Source organism: Schistocerca americana, chromosome 4 (genome assembly GCF_021461395.2).
Source record: "Schistocerca americana isolate TAMUIC-IGC-003095 chromosome 4, iqSchAmer2.1, whole genome shotgun sequence".
NCBI classification, from domain to species: Eukaryota; Metazoa; Arthropoda; class Insecta; order Orthoptera; family Acrididae; genus Schistocerca; species Schistocerca americana.
Genome location: NC_060122.1, coordinates 708,737,358 through 708,753,987, shown reverse-complemented (window position 1 = coordinate 708,753,987; position 16,630 = coordinate 708,737,358).

The window sequence follows — 16,630 nt, the reverse complement described above, 5'->3', positions numbered from 1 at the left end:
TGTTCGGAAGACACTATTGTGCCGCCAGAGTCTCCTAAATCTGTACCAGCCGTACCTAACGTAAAACCCGATGGTTCATCACACTATGACACCAGACTAGCACAAACTATGCTCTCCAAAACATCGGAAGAGTGACACCTGTTCCCAGGTCGCTGCCAATTTCGTCATGATGGTCATCCTGGATAGCGCAGATCCTCGGTTCATTGTTCAAAACAAGGCGTCGTCATTCAGCAGCAGTCCATTATTCCCGATCACGTCGTCATTCCAGACGCAGCCGTGAGTGTTGTGATGTTAATGGCAGCTTTCACATGGGATTTTAATTTCCTAGTCCAGCTGCTACCAGCCTCCGATCAATGGTGCGAGATGACACAGAATGTTACAAGTCTGTTACTTATTCTCTGATGATACAGAGCGGTTCTAGGCTCTGTAGTCCGGAACAGCGTGACTGCTACGGTCGCAGGTTCAAATCCTGGCTCGGGCATGGATGTGTGTGATGACCTAAAGTTAGTTAGGTTTAAGTACACTACTGGCCATTAAAATTGCTACACCAAGAAGAAATACAGATGATAAACGGGTATTAATTGGACAAATATATTATAATAGAATTGACATCGATTACATTTTCACGCAATTTTGGTGCATAGATCCTGAGAAATCAGTACCCAGAACTACCACCTCTGGCCGTAATAACGGCCTTGTTACGCCTGGGCATTGAGTCAAACAGACCTAGGATGGCGTGTACAGGTACAGCTGCCCATGCAGCTTCAACACGATACCACAGTTCATCAAGAGTAGTGACTGGAATATTGTGACGAGCCAGATGCTCGGCCACCAGTGACCAGACGTTTTCAATTGGTGATAGATCTGGAGAATGTGCTGGCCAGGGCAGCAGTCGAACATTTTCTGTATCCAGAAAGGCCCGTACAGGACCTGCAACCTGCGGTCGTGCATTATCCTGTTGAAATGTAGGGTTTCGAGGGATCGAATGAAGGGTAGAGTCACAGGTCGTAACACATCCGAAATGTAACGTCTACTATTCAAAGTGCCGTCAATGCGAACAAGAGGTGACCGAGACGTGTAAGCAATGGCACCCCATACCATCACGCAGGGTGATACGCCAGTATGGCGATGGCGAATACACGCTTCCAATGTGCGTTCACCGCGATGTCGCCAAACACGGATGCTACTGTCATGATGCTGTAAACAAAACCTGGATTCATCCGAAAAAATGACGTTTTGCCATTCGTGCACCCAGGTACGTCGTTGAGTATACCATCGCAGGCGCTCCTGTCTGTGATGCTGCGTCAAGGGTAACCGCAGCCACGGTCTCCGAGCTGATAGTCCAAGCTGCTGCAAACGTCGTCGAACTGTTCGTGCAGATGGTTGCTGTCTTGTAAACGTCCCCATCTGTTGACTCAGGTATCGAGACGTGGCTGCACGATCCGTTACAGCCATGCGGATAAGATGCCTGTCATCTCGACTGCTAGTGATACGAGGCCGTTGGGATCCAGCAAGGCGTTCCGTATTACCCTCCTGAACCCACCGATTCCATATTCTGCTAACAGTCATTGGATCTAGACCAACGCAAGCAGCAATGTCGCGATACGATAAACCACAATCGCGATAGGTTACAATCCGACGTTTATCAAAGTCGGAAACGTGATGGTACGCGTTTCTCCTCCTTACATGAGGCATCACATCAACGCTTCAGCAGGCAACACCGGTCAACTGGTGTTTGTGTATGAGAAATCAGTTGGAAACTTTGCTCATGTCAGCACGTTGTAGGTGTCGCCATAGGCGCCAAACTTTTGTGAATGCTCTGAAAAGCTAATCATTTGCATATCACAGCATCTTGTTCCTGTCGGTTAAAATTCGCGTCTGTAGCACGTCATCTTCGTGGTGTAGCAATTTTAATGGCCAGTAGTGTAGTTGTAAGTTCTAGGGGACTGATGAACCTCAGTTGTTAAGTTCCATAGTTCTCTGAGCCATTTGATTCTGATGATACACACAGATGTAAAGGGGTTTCGTTGAGCTTGGTGCATAATGTGGTGATCCTCAGAATGAATTTCCAGTCTGCAGCGGACAGGGTCCTGATGTGGAACTTCCTGGCAGATGAAAGCCATGTGCTGACCGACACTCGTACTCGGGAACTATACGTTTAGCAGGGAAGTACTATACCCACTGTGCTACACAAACACGACTCAAGGAGCGTCCTGACAGCTTTACTTCCGGCAGTACCTGATCTCCTTCCTTACAAACTTCAGAGAAGTTCTGCTGCGAACCTGGCAGGACTAGAACTCCTCTAAGAAAAGATATCGCGAAGACATGGCTTAGAAACAGTGTAGGGAATATCTCTGGAATGAATTGTCACTGTGCAGCAGAGTGTATGCTGAGGCTGGTATGAAAATTCCTGACCGAGACTCAAACGAGGGACCTTTGCTTTTCCGGGGAAAATGCTCTACCGGCTGAACTACCCAAGCATGAAGCACGATCATTGCTTAGCTAGCTCTGTCGGTAGAGCATTTGCCAGGGAAATGTAAGGGCCCCGATTTCGAGTCTCGGTCAGGCACACAGTTTCAATCTGGCAGGAAATTTCATGATGACCCTCCTTTCTAGTGGTCGACCGGAACCTTGACGACTAGTATGTCTGCCCCCACAGTGTGATGCAGTCCAACATCGGACGACTGTCGCATCAGAATGCCCGACAAACCTGGCTATTGCACTGGTCACCCGGCAAAACTGAGGCATGCAATGTGCCCCCGTTCCAACTTTTTCGGCTACTGATAACGTTGCCTCATCCGTGTATGCGGCATCTCATGTCCTTCACAGTGATTACTAAACATCTGACGCTGTTTACGCCCATTATATGCCCTACCAGGCCAAAACCAATGCACTGTGGTGCCCACTCTACGTTCCACAGAGAACTGCAACTTTAATCGTTTACAAACCCGTCGATCGCCTACGAAGTTGACATACGACCATGCTTTCTCGGTGCTTCACTTCTTGTGTCAGGCAGCGTGTTCCGTAAGAAACGATGGAATGGGCATAAAATTTGCTAGAGATGTCGAGTGATTGCCACCCCGCTGTGTCCTCTGATAACAAATCAGGACCGTGTGTGTGTGTGTGTGTGTGTGTGTGAAAGAGAGAGAGAGAGAGAGAGAGAGAGAGAGAGAGAGAGAGAGAGTGAGAGAAGGGAGGAAGGAAGGGATGGAGGAAGGGAGGAGACGCCTGACATTATTGTGGCTTGGAGACCACAACGGGTAGTAACGCAGGACACACTGTCACACGTACAGGAAACTATAGGGCGATTCATTACGATGCATGGGCTGCATTCAGTGTCGCGTGGCATCCAGTACCTCCATACACAGCATGTCTAGAAACTGCCTTCAGCAGCAATATTATTTCCTGATTCATATGAGTGATGAGTGATCTTCAAGGCACGCGTTGCAATTAAGAACACTTCGAGACTTTTCTTTCAAATGAGCTGTTTTGCGTTCTTTAGGTATTAGAACATACTATGTGCAGTTACATCTGCATTGTACTTCTCTCCTATTAAGGAATGGGTAGGTGGTACTAGAGCAGTTAAAATCTTTGTTAGAATTTATCCTAATTTAACTTAAAAGGGACAATGGAACGCCAGCCGCTGTGGCCGAGCGGTTCTAGGCGCCTCAGTCCGGAACCGCGCTGCTGCTTCGGTCGCAGGTTCGAATCCTGCCTCGGACATGGATGTGTGTGACGTCCTTAGGTTAGTTAGGTTTAGGTTGTTCTAAGTCTAGGGGACTGATGACCTCAGATGTTAAGTCCCTTAGTGCTTAGAGCCATTTCAACCATTTTTTGACAATGGAAAGTTTTCGTAGCCGCTCGGGGTAGCCATGCGGTCTAGGGCGCCTTGCCACGGTCCGTGCGCCTCCCCTCACTGGAGGTTCGAGTCCTCCCTCGGACATGGGTGTGTGTGTTGTCCTTAGCGTAAGTTAGTGTAAGTTAGATTAAGTAGTGTGTAAGTTTAGGGACCGATGTCCTCAGCAGTTTGGTCCCATAGAACTTACCACAAATTTCAATTTCAAAAGTTTCCGTTTGAAGGCCACACTAACTCCTTGACTATATTTCGGTGCTTATATATCTGCATCGGAGGTGCACTAGGTTGCATATACGCTGCAGCAATATCCCCAAACGGAAACTTTTTTCTCACCCCTTAGACAGGATGAGTCAGGAGGAAAGGTACATTCTCTGAGGGGTGATAGTAAGTTATTAGTGATTCCGGACAACAACAAAAAAAAAAAAAAAAAATCTCATGTGAACATACATCGTGTTCTTAGCTGTTTCTGAGGAAAGTAATGAAAACAATAGGGGACAGGATAAATGCAGGTGGCAGTAAATAAAACATTGTGATCGAAGGCTTTGTTTAATTGTGTATATTTCTTCACAAAAGATATTCAAAAAGTTCACCGTCAACTGCAGTGCACTTTTCAGTTCTTATAGACAGCTGCTGTGTTGCTGACCTCAGCTCATTCGTACGGTACTTTAAGTGAGCACACTCATGTAAAATACGAGCGAGAAGTTCCTCCTTTATGTTCACTCAGCGCTTGTAGACTTCGCTGTTAAGCCAACCCCAGAATCAGTAATCTAATGGAGTGCCATCGGTGGCCAAGAAATGGCCCAGGATACGTTTCAGTGGGGTACTGTTCCACTGGCCGTACGAAATATGCAGGAGCTCCGTCGTGCTGAAAGTACCTACGATATCGTGTTGCCGAAGACAGAGCCCCCAAGCATTCCGGTAACACATTCTGACGGAAATCAAGACATCGTCCTTCATCAAGACATTTATCTAAAATAACTTCCCCCGTGAGTTGGTCATCAATAATAACCACACCACACGTTAACTGAGAAACATTACTGAAAATTTGTTTCCACAGTAGTGGGCAGATTTTCATCTGCCCACACGTGAGAGTTGCGCGTGTTGTTGATGCCGTTGCGGGTGAATGTTGACTTATCAGTGAACAAAATACGTGGAGTACATCGTTCATTTCCAATGATCCACTGACAAAATTCCATTCCTTTGGCATAATCTTCCACAAGCAGCTACTGCACACTCTGCCGATGATACAGATGAGACCCTGTTCAAGCACCGTGCGCATCACTCGTGTTTGTGCAATACCAAGCTGTGAGAGAGCTGTTCTAGAGCAGGTAGTTGGGCTGCGTTCTACCATTTCAAAAATGTTCTCAACTTCATTAAGATCTTGTTGGAGGGCACTTTCAGATACGACATGTACGCTGGGATCAGTACAACGCTCAGGCAATCCGTAAAACAACTTGTACACACCCCGCCAGCGGGAACTTTGTGATTAGGAAATCGTCGTACATATTCGTGTACAGCGGCTATGAAGTTCCCATTGCAAAAGCCGTAGGCAAAAACCTGTGACATTTCTCCACATGTGTGTGGAACTGTAGTATTATTACTATACTGACCCGTACTATATTGACGGAACACGCAACAACACTGTAGCTCTCTGGTGCAACCATTGTACTCAGGTAAACAACGTGTGCACTTGCACTACTCGTCGCCCCCCCCCCCCCCACCCGTCCCTACACCCCTATGCGCAAGCGAAATTCGCATTGAAACAGGCAGTAAAGACAACTCTGCGTACACTGATGTCGCTTTGGTTGTATTCGCATGTCGTATTGTCGTCTGGGAATGGAAAAAGTGCTGAATAAATATTTTCCTGCTTGTGAAAAGACACGAAGTGACAAAAGCACAAAATCCAATAAACTAAGAGAATCGTCGTATCAGCGATGCAAAAAAAAAAAAAAAAAGTACAATGTTCATTGTTAACCATAATTGTGTAAAAATTTACTTCTGTTCGTGTCCTTGGAAGGATAAGACGCAAACTTGTACGCTAACAGTTTATTATGAGGGTGAAAGGTTTGTGATGTGATAATTTCTGTTTGTTATCTCAGAATATAATTATTGTTCGTTAATATAAAATTACCGATTTTATTTAATGTTCGTATGTGTCTAAAGCACATTTTCATTGCCATTTTCAGTGTAGCATATGTACGTTAATCGTTGGCCGCCATTGCTGCAACATTCTCTAAACTTACCTAAAGCTGGGCGCGGCGCCCAAATATTCGTTAGAAACTTTCTTTATTAATCAAGAGAAGCAAAATTTGCAAGCAATACAAGCACATATGGTCAGAATTTTAAATTATTTTAGGCACACCAGGACGCAGCCAGCCGCATGTGTTAAACAACGACGCAGCTCATTTTCTTTTACTATTTTCAGCTACTTATAAATGTTTTCTAGGTCATCAGCATCCGTACATGCAGAAACCATATTCACCCTGAAAATAAGATAGCTTATGTTCTCCTATTTAATATGCTGTTTAAGAGCAGAGTCGTCGTCACACTCTTATGAAGATAGCCACATCTTTAAGCAAATAAGAATTATCGTGAGACGTTCGACTTTAAATACGTGCACTATTACGCGAAATGGACATCATTTTCTTAAGAGGGTTGTACATACCTCGCAGAAAAATTACACGTACATTGTTAATAAGTTGGGATATCTTACAATGTGAGTGCTGGTGAGGAACGACATGCTACTATCAGCCGTGATTTTCAAACAGTTATATGTCGGATACAGTGAGGAAAAGAGCATATGTTCATTTGAAGTTTCCTGCTCAGAATCACAAATACTGTCATCCCTCAAAGCATATGCCCTTTCTCCTGACTCACCCTGTATGTCGAACATCTGCTCCCTTCCTGTTCACTTCGATATCCAACCAGATGTCGAATTTTATTTGCGCACCTTTTAAGCAACTACAGTGCCTGTTCCAAAAGTTTCACGAATAATTTTCTTAAAGAGGTTTATAGCTTTTTAATGTACAAAACCTTAAAAATCTTCGAGTTCCTCTCTTTCCGCACCTATGCATCTTTACCAACGCTTCGCAGGCTCCGCATAAGCTTCCTGAAAAGAGTCATTGGCAATCTCTTCAGGGCAGTGCATGGACAAGCTGGACAAGCCTCTTTCACCCCCCCCCCCCCCCCCCCCGCTCCCCAGCGACCCGTACTCCAAAATTCAGGGCTCGTCACCTGTCTCTATTCTGTCCAAAACAATAGGTTCATTTTCTTTCGCGGCGTTCGAACACCCCGCGAATTTCAGTGCACTAGTTTCTTTCTGTTCATCGGTCATCACTTTTATGTCATCTGTGCGCCCACCATTCGCATCCGTACATTGCCTCTCAAAATTCGCTTTCGGCAGATTGAAAATTTACTGCTATCATTGTTAGGATTCAGGTGACGATCTCCGTTCTAAACTTTTTGTGCTTTCCGCACATTTTCGTGCGTCTAGGACATTGATGGACGCTTGAAGCCTAGTGTCGACGTTTTTTCGGTGTCCCCGGAAGATCTTGTGTCACTCGTAAACTGTAGGCGAAGACATGGCTTCAACTCTGAGGGTTTCAATCAACGCCTTTTTTAGTTTAAGTGCTAGATCTTGAATCTCGACGCATCACCAAAACACACAGTTCACGAAACACCTGCTTTACTGCGTCACTGCCCAACTCCGTATAGTAGCATTAGAGAAGACAGTACATAAGAGTTGCCTTACCCCACCAGTTAACACACACTGATAAAGGCTACTTGCAGTAGTGGTCAAAAAGTTGGTACATTTTGGAGCATGATACAGTCTATAACACAGATTTTTATGAAAATAAATGTTGAGACTATGTGACTGTAATGAGTGCATGTGAACTTTTCGCGTCACCTTTTTAGCGCCGTTGGTAACGATGAGAGAGAAGGGACAGAGTGTATCCCAGTGGCGTCACAGCCTACATCCCTGGAATAGCACGAAGGAAGCAACATAGTTTTACGACTTAATGCGACGGATGGATCATCACCGTTGCTGTTGCATGTCCTCGTTTCATGAGGCACTGTGGAGAGGTTTGAAACATAATCCAAGGCAGTGACGTAGTTTAATGGTCAGGAAGTTTACGCCAACCCATGTTCCTTTCATGCAGGCGAAACACCGTCGGTGAAAATTTCTCCGCCACTAAGAATCTAACCGGCTACCTCCGAATCGAGCGTCACTATCGATCCAGCTGTATGGTCGGTTATAGGCAAGGCCGTAATGATGCGCTTAGCACATTATAATAACTAAAACGAGTCGTGTGACACAACGTGTGAATCTGCGGAGGGTTCCGACTGGATCGTCAGCCACGCGAAGCTGACCAGTAACTTCTCTGCCCTGTGTTCTGGGTGCGTTCCGAGTACGGAGCGGACCGTCAGTGGGACCCCAGAGACCGGCCGGCAGCTGGTCGCCACGTGGGCGCATCCAAAAGCCTCAGGACTCTATGAGAGAGACTGTGCCGCTGTCACACTGCTGCCGACAGGCCTGAACCTCTTTCCCCTTTCCTGTCTGTGAGTCCAGTTCCACGAAGAGGAGACACATGCAGCTCGAAAGAGACACATACAGCTCGATTGACAGTTTTCTCATTCTTACTTACGTTGTCTCGTGGTCACGGGATTCGCTTTGTGGACCAACATTTATCACTTCTGTTCCAAAGCGTCTTTTGGGAGTGGGTATATAACAAGCATATATTTGCTGAGTGTCTCTGTGCTCCGTTTCTTTGGTCTTGCTTGTCGTCTTCACGAACCACACGATCTAGTGCTGAACGTCGCTGGCTCGCTAGCGTGGATGTCCCAAGCTCGATTTCTTGTGACCATTTAAGACTTTTCTGCAGTAGCAATGTCTCACATGGGGTCTAGTCAGCCTTGTGTTGCCAAATGAGAAACCGCAGCGAAACTGAAAAGCAAGCCGCCGAAGTGGAGTCGAATAGAATGGATTGCACAACACTTATTTACCATCCACGTGTAGACTTCATCAGTGCGCCTGAGCTGCTTTCCGCACGTGCCAATACCACCGACGACAGACATCTCACATTCCCTCGGTGAGTGGCTTAACACCGATCTGTTGTTTCGATGCTCTCTTACACAGTCCCTCAAAGTTTTTTGATGCTGCATCCATAGCGTGGACAGATTGCTGAGCTTTGGTCACACACTGCGACGTACTCAGTAGCAGATCGCAGCACTATTCAACAGACTTGGGCTGTATTTTTGAGTGGAATTTTTTTACCACATAGATCTTGCGACGTTTCTCTTATTTGGGGGCTGGGATTCGTTAATTGCCTATCTGTTCCCGTTCTCCCTCTCCTGAGCCCTCAAAGAATAACTCAGTTCCGAAATGTCCATCAACAGGGGCCTAATATTCATGTCCTGCAATATGCGCAACGAATATTTAATTGAAACTGCCAATTTGTGGCCCTAAATTTGTCTCTGACTGTGGATTGAATACAATTCTGCCCTTCGTGAAACCAGGAGAAGTTTGTGTCATTCCCGCCTTGCGCGGAACTGACGTCAGAATGATGCCCAACTTCTTGCTACCACGAAACCCGATAGCAGTCGATCAATGAAGAGCTTTGGAGAATGCATCCGCATACTAACAACGCAATTTAACACGATCAGTTCATTAACTCTCAGGAGAAGTGTAATACTGTGTGAGATCAAAACTACAAATACTGCGCGGCTAGCCGGCCGAAGTGGCCGTGCGGTTAAAGGCGCTGCAGTCTGGAACCGCAAGACCGCTACGGTCGCAGGTTCGAATCCTGCCTCGGGCATGGATGTTTGTGATGTCCTTAGGTTAGTTAGGTTTAACTAGTTCTAAGTTCTAGGGGACTAATAACCTCAGCAGTTGAGTCCCATAGTGCTGAGAGCCATTTGAACCATTTGAACTGCGCGGCTAATAAGTGCATGAAACAAAATCCCATTAGTGGCAGATAGAAAGGCATCAGGATCTCGTGTAAAATTAAGCGAGAACTGTGTTAAAGATTGCCACGCAACCAATAGCAAACTTCAGTAGTTCGTTACAGAAAATACTACAAGTTCTCAAGAAACCATTACGAGAGCAAAGAGAACAATTTGAGAAAACTTCAGTGCATTCGCAGGTAGTATTCTAAGGGATTGCATAAATGCGCAGGCCATTCACTTTTACACAAAGGGCCGTGGGGCAGATGCCCAGAAGTACAGGCCTATGTCACTGACATCTATTTGTTATAGAATTGTGGTACATGGTGTATGCCGGCGCATTTGGAGAACAAAGCCCTCTCTCGAAAACAGCTTCTGCTTGTGATGGATTTTTTTTACAATATTACTTCTGCAAGCATACGAATTTCTCCTAATATGACTCCTGCTTCTGACTGTGTGAAATAGTACAATGTCTCTGGAGCGCATAGACTTTTTCCCTGTTAAAGCACTGATATATGACATCATCCATCTGTCCAACATACAGTGCAAATCAGTACATTAAGAAGCCTAGCATCTTCTACCACGAATTCCGATTACCGTCTCCTGTGTCTTGCTTTTCACTGAAGTAATATGACACATGGCTGTAGGCAGCACTCAGAGTTTCTTCTTTTCCCTGCGGTACACCACAATATGGAATCTAGTCGCCACTAGCTTAGTGAGGTGATGTTACCAGATCATATGGAACTGTGTAGCACAGGTCTCAACAACAGTAGTCTGCTGTAGGAGGGAATGACGATTTTTTTAACGCCATGGAAGACTGCATACGTTGATTGAAACGGTGGTACTGTATTAAGTAGCCCTGACGTCTGGAACCATCCAGGCACTCCAGGTACTCCATATCAGCAACCTCAATAGTCAATAGACATCGTAAGAGAACAGAATGGGGCGCTCCGCTGAACTCATGGACTTCGAACATGGTCAGGTGATTGGGTGTCACTTGTGTCATACGTGTGTACGCAAGATTTCCACACTCCTAAACATCGGTAGGTTCACAGTATCCGATGTGATAGCTGAAGTGGAAACGTGAAGTGACATGTACAGCACAAAAGCGTACAGGCCGACCTCGTCTGCTGACTGCCAGCCATCCACTGAAACTCTGCTCGCAACGTTCGTTCATCAACTGCAGAGAGCTATAGAGAACAGCGCCCAAATTAATGATACGTCCATTGCGTTACGGAAGGAATTCGACACAGGTTCGCACTGTCGCCCTCTGAAAATAATCCAGTCTCACCGAGTACTGGATTGGAGTTTCGACTGAATACATAACTTCCTGTCAGCTTGAACGTATCAGGCCATTCTTAAAGAGCCACAATTATAGTATGTAAAAGTATTTCCGGGAGAACTGCGTGGAATATCGGTAAATCGCTGGCAACAGTAACGGCATCAAAGAGGAATTAACTGTCCGAAGTAGCATAAAGTAGAACAACTACGAGAACCCAGTTGTAAGAAAGCCAGATGCCAGAATGAGATATGCTGGAAAGAACCTAGAGAAACGAAATTAACCTACGAAGGGACTCTCTAAAAAACATTTGTTCGACAGATTTTGAGTATTGCTCTTCAATTTAAAATCCTAACTACGTGTGGTTATCAGAGGAGACAGAGGATGTTCAAAAAAGAGGAGCACATGCTGTCAAGGACCATTTTGTAAGCAGAAGATTGTTGCGGAACGATTCATTAATTTCCATGAGAGATACTGCAAAATAGGTTTTATTTTATTTTATTTTATTTTTTATCACGGAGAGGTTTACTGATTTAATTCCGAGTGTGTGCATTCCACAACATATTACTGGCAACATATTACTTCCTCTCAAATACATCTCGCGCAACAATCGAGACGGGAAACTAAGATAAAATTGAGCTCATATGGACAATGTTCACGAGAATTGGACAGGTAGTAAATTGCTGTGGTACCAGAACTACCCTCTGCGACACACCGAAATGAGTTTTGCAGAACACTGACGTAAATGTAATGTAGATTACACAACTCTCACACCAAAAACGGTGTGGGATATAGGAGAACAGTGACAAGAGAATATTAGAAACGTTCAGTCATTAATTCTGTGACGTGGAAGGTAAAATATGTTGCTGATATCGCCGAAAATAGAAAATCTTCAATTGAAACACTTGTTCTCTAAGACTCTCGTTGGTTTAGAAACGCCACCGACATTCCGTCATCTGGCCGAGAGCAGCAAGTGGAGTTGAAAGCCAGCAGCTGTAGAAGCAAATAGAATGCGAAGTTGCAATATTCGCCCGCAAAGTTACGAACGGCCAGAAAGGCAGACCACTTCGGCAGAAACCGGTTGGGGGCCACGCCTCTGAATGTGCAACACTTTCCGGTACCGCTGCGCTATATCATAAAAGAATTGCAGTCCCAGGGGGGCAGGTTTCCTGTTCGCGATGAGGCAAGTACCCCTGCAACTTTTCATCTCGTCTACCTCGCCAAACCGACTGCAATTTCGCCGTGCAGTTCACCGACGGTGGAGCCGCTGTCGGGCAGCTACAGTAATGTTCTTAGACAGCTTGTTGCCGACCTTCTCAGATGCTGCTAGGGTAGTCTTGCTCGAGTAAAGAAGGGTACACGCCAGTGATCGAAGCGTAGAAGACAAGAGCGATTTATTGCTGTATAAGTTGATTCTACTTTACTCTTGCTAACAGTGCACGCGAAAAAAAAAAAATTCCACTTGAACGCTATTTTTTGAACTCTGTCAGGGTACTATTAAAATTTTACCTTGTGTTGTTAACTGCTGAGGGTCACTAAGTGCTTAACCCCATACAGACAGCGAGATTGTTCGAGACTGGTGATCAAATCTTTAGCCAGAGAAATAAAGCATTATAAGTCATAAACTGGAAGGAATAAAAGGAACAATATAGAATCATCTGCCGTCATCAAAGAGGTCATTAGAGTAGAAGCACAGGATGAGGTTGCACAACGACATTGAAGAAACCGGCTGCGTAGTTTTTTAGGTTTCCATCCCGGCATTCACATCAAGAGATTTTGGAAACTCATGGAAAGCTGAAATCTAGGTGGACAAAGGGGGCTTTGAACCTCGCTTCTAGCGTATGCGAGGCCAATGTCTTCTATATTGTTCTTATTTAAATGATATACTACATGCTTTTTTGAGATAAATGTACGATTATGTGATAATGAGAGAATAAATAAATAGGTAATAAGATCCTTGCAACACTACTAAGCTAGTTTTCTCCCACTAGTCCAACGCGTCATTTGAAACACTGTTACGGTTTAACAAATATTTCATAGACAAACGAACCAGATGTCGCACATGGATTAGTGCTGTAGATCCTAAACTTTAATCATCTCCATGCACTTGTCCACATTGTGATATTCGCTATTTTTGCCTTCATTAAAACAGCAAATAGTTAATACTTTCAGCCAGAAGGCAAATACTTGTTTATAAAGAATGATTAATGTATAATAAAGCGTCGCATAGCGACGGTGGAATTTCCTAAATAATGTAATTCGTCGTCTTTGGGCGGCAACATAAACAGAAAAATACGGATAGATGTGCGATCCTTCACTATTTTGTTCGCTGGAGAACAACTGAAGCCTTGAGCAGTAAAAACACTTGTACTGTTGTTTCTTAAGTAAGACAGACGCAGATTTGTGGCGGTCTGATCTAATTTTTTTTATTAAATAAATAAAAACGTGTTCCGTCCAAGTTTGAGTGAAGAGTAAAAAGAACAAATGTTATAACCTATCGTGACGACGCACGAGCGACTCAAGAGGACAATGGCTATCTATATAAAAGAGCGCTCAATGGACATGAAACGGACATAAAAATCTACCGTCATTGAAGTACTAAGTTTAAGGTACGATATATGTTTTAGTTATAATAAATATTTGTTCTGGGAATACTGAATCATTTAGCAGTGCTCATTCCTATTATCTCTTCAGTATTATTTTCATTTTAATTATGCATTTTGCTAATATTACAGACACCAAGATCAGCAGTCCAATGTGCGTGTTACATTGATAAAAAGAAAACTGTTTTATCGTCTTCTTGCATCAGCTTTAATATTGAATTTCCCTTTTGTGTGATGTTACAGTTGTTTTTGCGCCCTTAAGAACTTTCTGGTCCCTTAGGAAATCGTTTTGCAATAACAATAACGTCACAACCGGGTATGATTGTACCTACGATCATGAAGTAGACGATAACGCAATTTCTTAATCAATAGCACGCTAGCTGTGACTGCTTCAAGCCACGCGAAACTGCAAGTAAAAACTATTCACATATCATAATGCAACATTTTATGACAATGGTCAATCCATGATTCTTACGCCAATTGTGAGTTATAAAACAGTAAGCGAAATCTCAATTTCCAACTTTTCCATTGAATAACAACCCCACTTTTATTTTGTTACATCACAACATTCATGGTCAACTGAAACCGAACCACTTGTAGTGGCATTCGATCTTACACCTTTTCTCTGTCACAGGTCCATGATTCCCAGGTTTGGATGCATTGAAAATTTTCTTCGAGCTCCCCGTTCGGATAAAACTTCCATACTGCGTCGCCTATCTGTCACAGTGGAAACCTCGATTATAGGCTGGTAGAACCTGTAAGATAATAATGTGCAGGAAGATCAGAGCTGGTCTTGGTCTTCTTACACGTAATACCTGCCTGTAAAGCTCCTCTGATTAGGAATGATGGGTGCCAGGACGAGCAGGTGTGCGCGTTGTGAGATTATTCCTACTTCCTCTCTTAAAAATGAAAATAATCTTTACAACAGCGTAATAAAAACTTCCTGGCAGATCACAACTGTGTGCCGGACCGAGACTCGAACTCGGGACCTTTACCTTTCGCGGGCAACTGCTCTACCATCTGAGCTACCCACGCACAACTCACGCCCCATCCTCACTGCTTTACTTCCGCCAGTACCTCGCCTCCTACCTTGCAAACTTTACAGAAACTCTCCTGCGACCTTTGCAGAACTAGCACTCCTGGAAGAAAGGATATTGTGGAGACATGGCTTAGCACAACCTGGGGGATGTTTCCAGAATGAGCTTTTCACTCTGCAGCGGAGTGTGTGCTGATATGAAACTCCTGGTAGATTAAAACTGTGTGCCGGACCGAGACTCGAACTCGGGAAATTTGCCTTTCGCGGGCAAGTGCTCTACCATCTGAGCTACCCAAGCACGACTTACGACCCGTTCTCACAGCTTCAATTCTGTCAGTATCTCGTCTCCTACCTTGCAAACTTTACAGAAGCTCTCCTGCGACTCTTGCAGAACTAGCACTCCTGGAAGAAAGGATATTGTGGAGACATGGCTTAGCACAACCTGGGGGATGTTTCCAGAATGAGCTTTTCACTCTGCAGCGGAGTGTGTGCTGATATGAAACTTCCTGTAGTGCTAGTTCTGCAAGGTTCGCAGAAGAGCTTCTGCGAAGTTTGGAAGGCAGGAGGCGAGGTACTGGCAGAATTGAAGCTGTGAGGACGGGTCGTGAGTCGTGCTTGGGTAACTCAGATGGTAGAGCACTTTCCCGCAAAAGACAAATTTCTCGAGTTCGAGTCTCGGCCCGGCACACAGTTTTAATCTGCCAGGAAGTTTCATATCAGCGCACACTCCGCTGCAGAATGAAAATCTCATTCTGGAAACAGCGTAATACACTACAGGCCACTAAAATTGCGACACCAGGAAGGATAGTAAATAACGAAATTTTGCGTATTATGTGGATACAGTGTAGTAAGAATAATGCACTCACGTTCAGAAAAAAGACCACATTGAACGTTTAGAGATAGGACGTTCATATTCGCAGAACGTGTACATTAGCGTGTTCGGCAGAAATGATAAGCATTTGTCACCTCAGTTCAGCATGTGTCCTGTTGCCTAGTAGGCACAGTTTCCACCATGGGCCCTGATAACTTGTTCCATGCGTAATGGCTTCAACGCCTATAAGGCGTGAATGTCGTCCTGTCATTTACCCATCCATGCTACATTCACTTGCTTCCAAACTTCATCTGTGGTTGTTGGCATTGGGTCACAGCGCTGCATCCATCGATTCACCCTATCCCACACATTTTCGGTTGGCGGCAAGTCTGGTGATCTGGCGGACCAGGAAAAAAGGCTGACATCCTGTGACACCAAGAAGGCACATGATCGTGCAGCAACATGTGGTCGTGCATTGTCTTCCTGAAGAATGGCGTCTGGGGTGTTGTGCAGAAAGGGTATGGCTTCAGGTCGCAGGGTGTCATTCGCTTAGGTCACACTAGTCACAGTGCCTTGGACACGCACCAGCTGTCGATTTGTGGTTGTACCCAGTAGCACCCCACACGATAAGGCCTCGAGTTGGCGCTGTATGTCTCGTGGGAATGGAGTCACTGTGATGTCGCTTCCCCTTTCCGCCGAGAATCAAAATGCGGCCGTCATCTTCAAACAAACAGACCCTGGATTCAGCCGAAAACACTATATTATGCCATTCCTGTTCCCAGTGACGTCGTTCCGCACACCGTTGCCGTCCAGCATGTTTCTGCACATTCGTCAAAGGTAGGCGGAGAAGTGGACGACGCGCACGTAACGCATGCCGTGATAAACGGCGACGGACTGTCACCCCTGGCAGTGCACGATGTGGTACATTGTTCCACTGTTGCGCCAGAACCGAGGAGACGGAGATGTATCCTGCAATGCCATTCGGATGAGGTGTCGATCTTCTCGGGAGACCTATCTGACCAATCTCGTCGTGTTCTACGGCCTTCCTTCAATCACTTTTGCACAAACCTCTTGCACTGCCGAAATACTTCGTCCCACATCA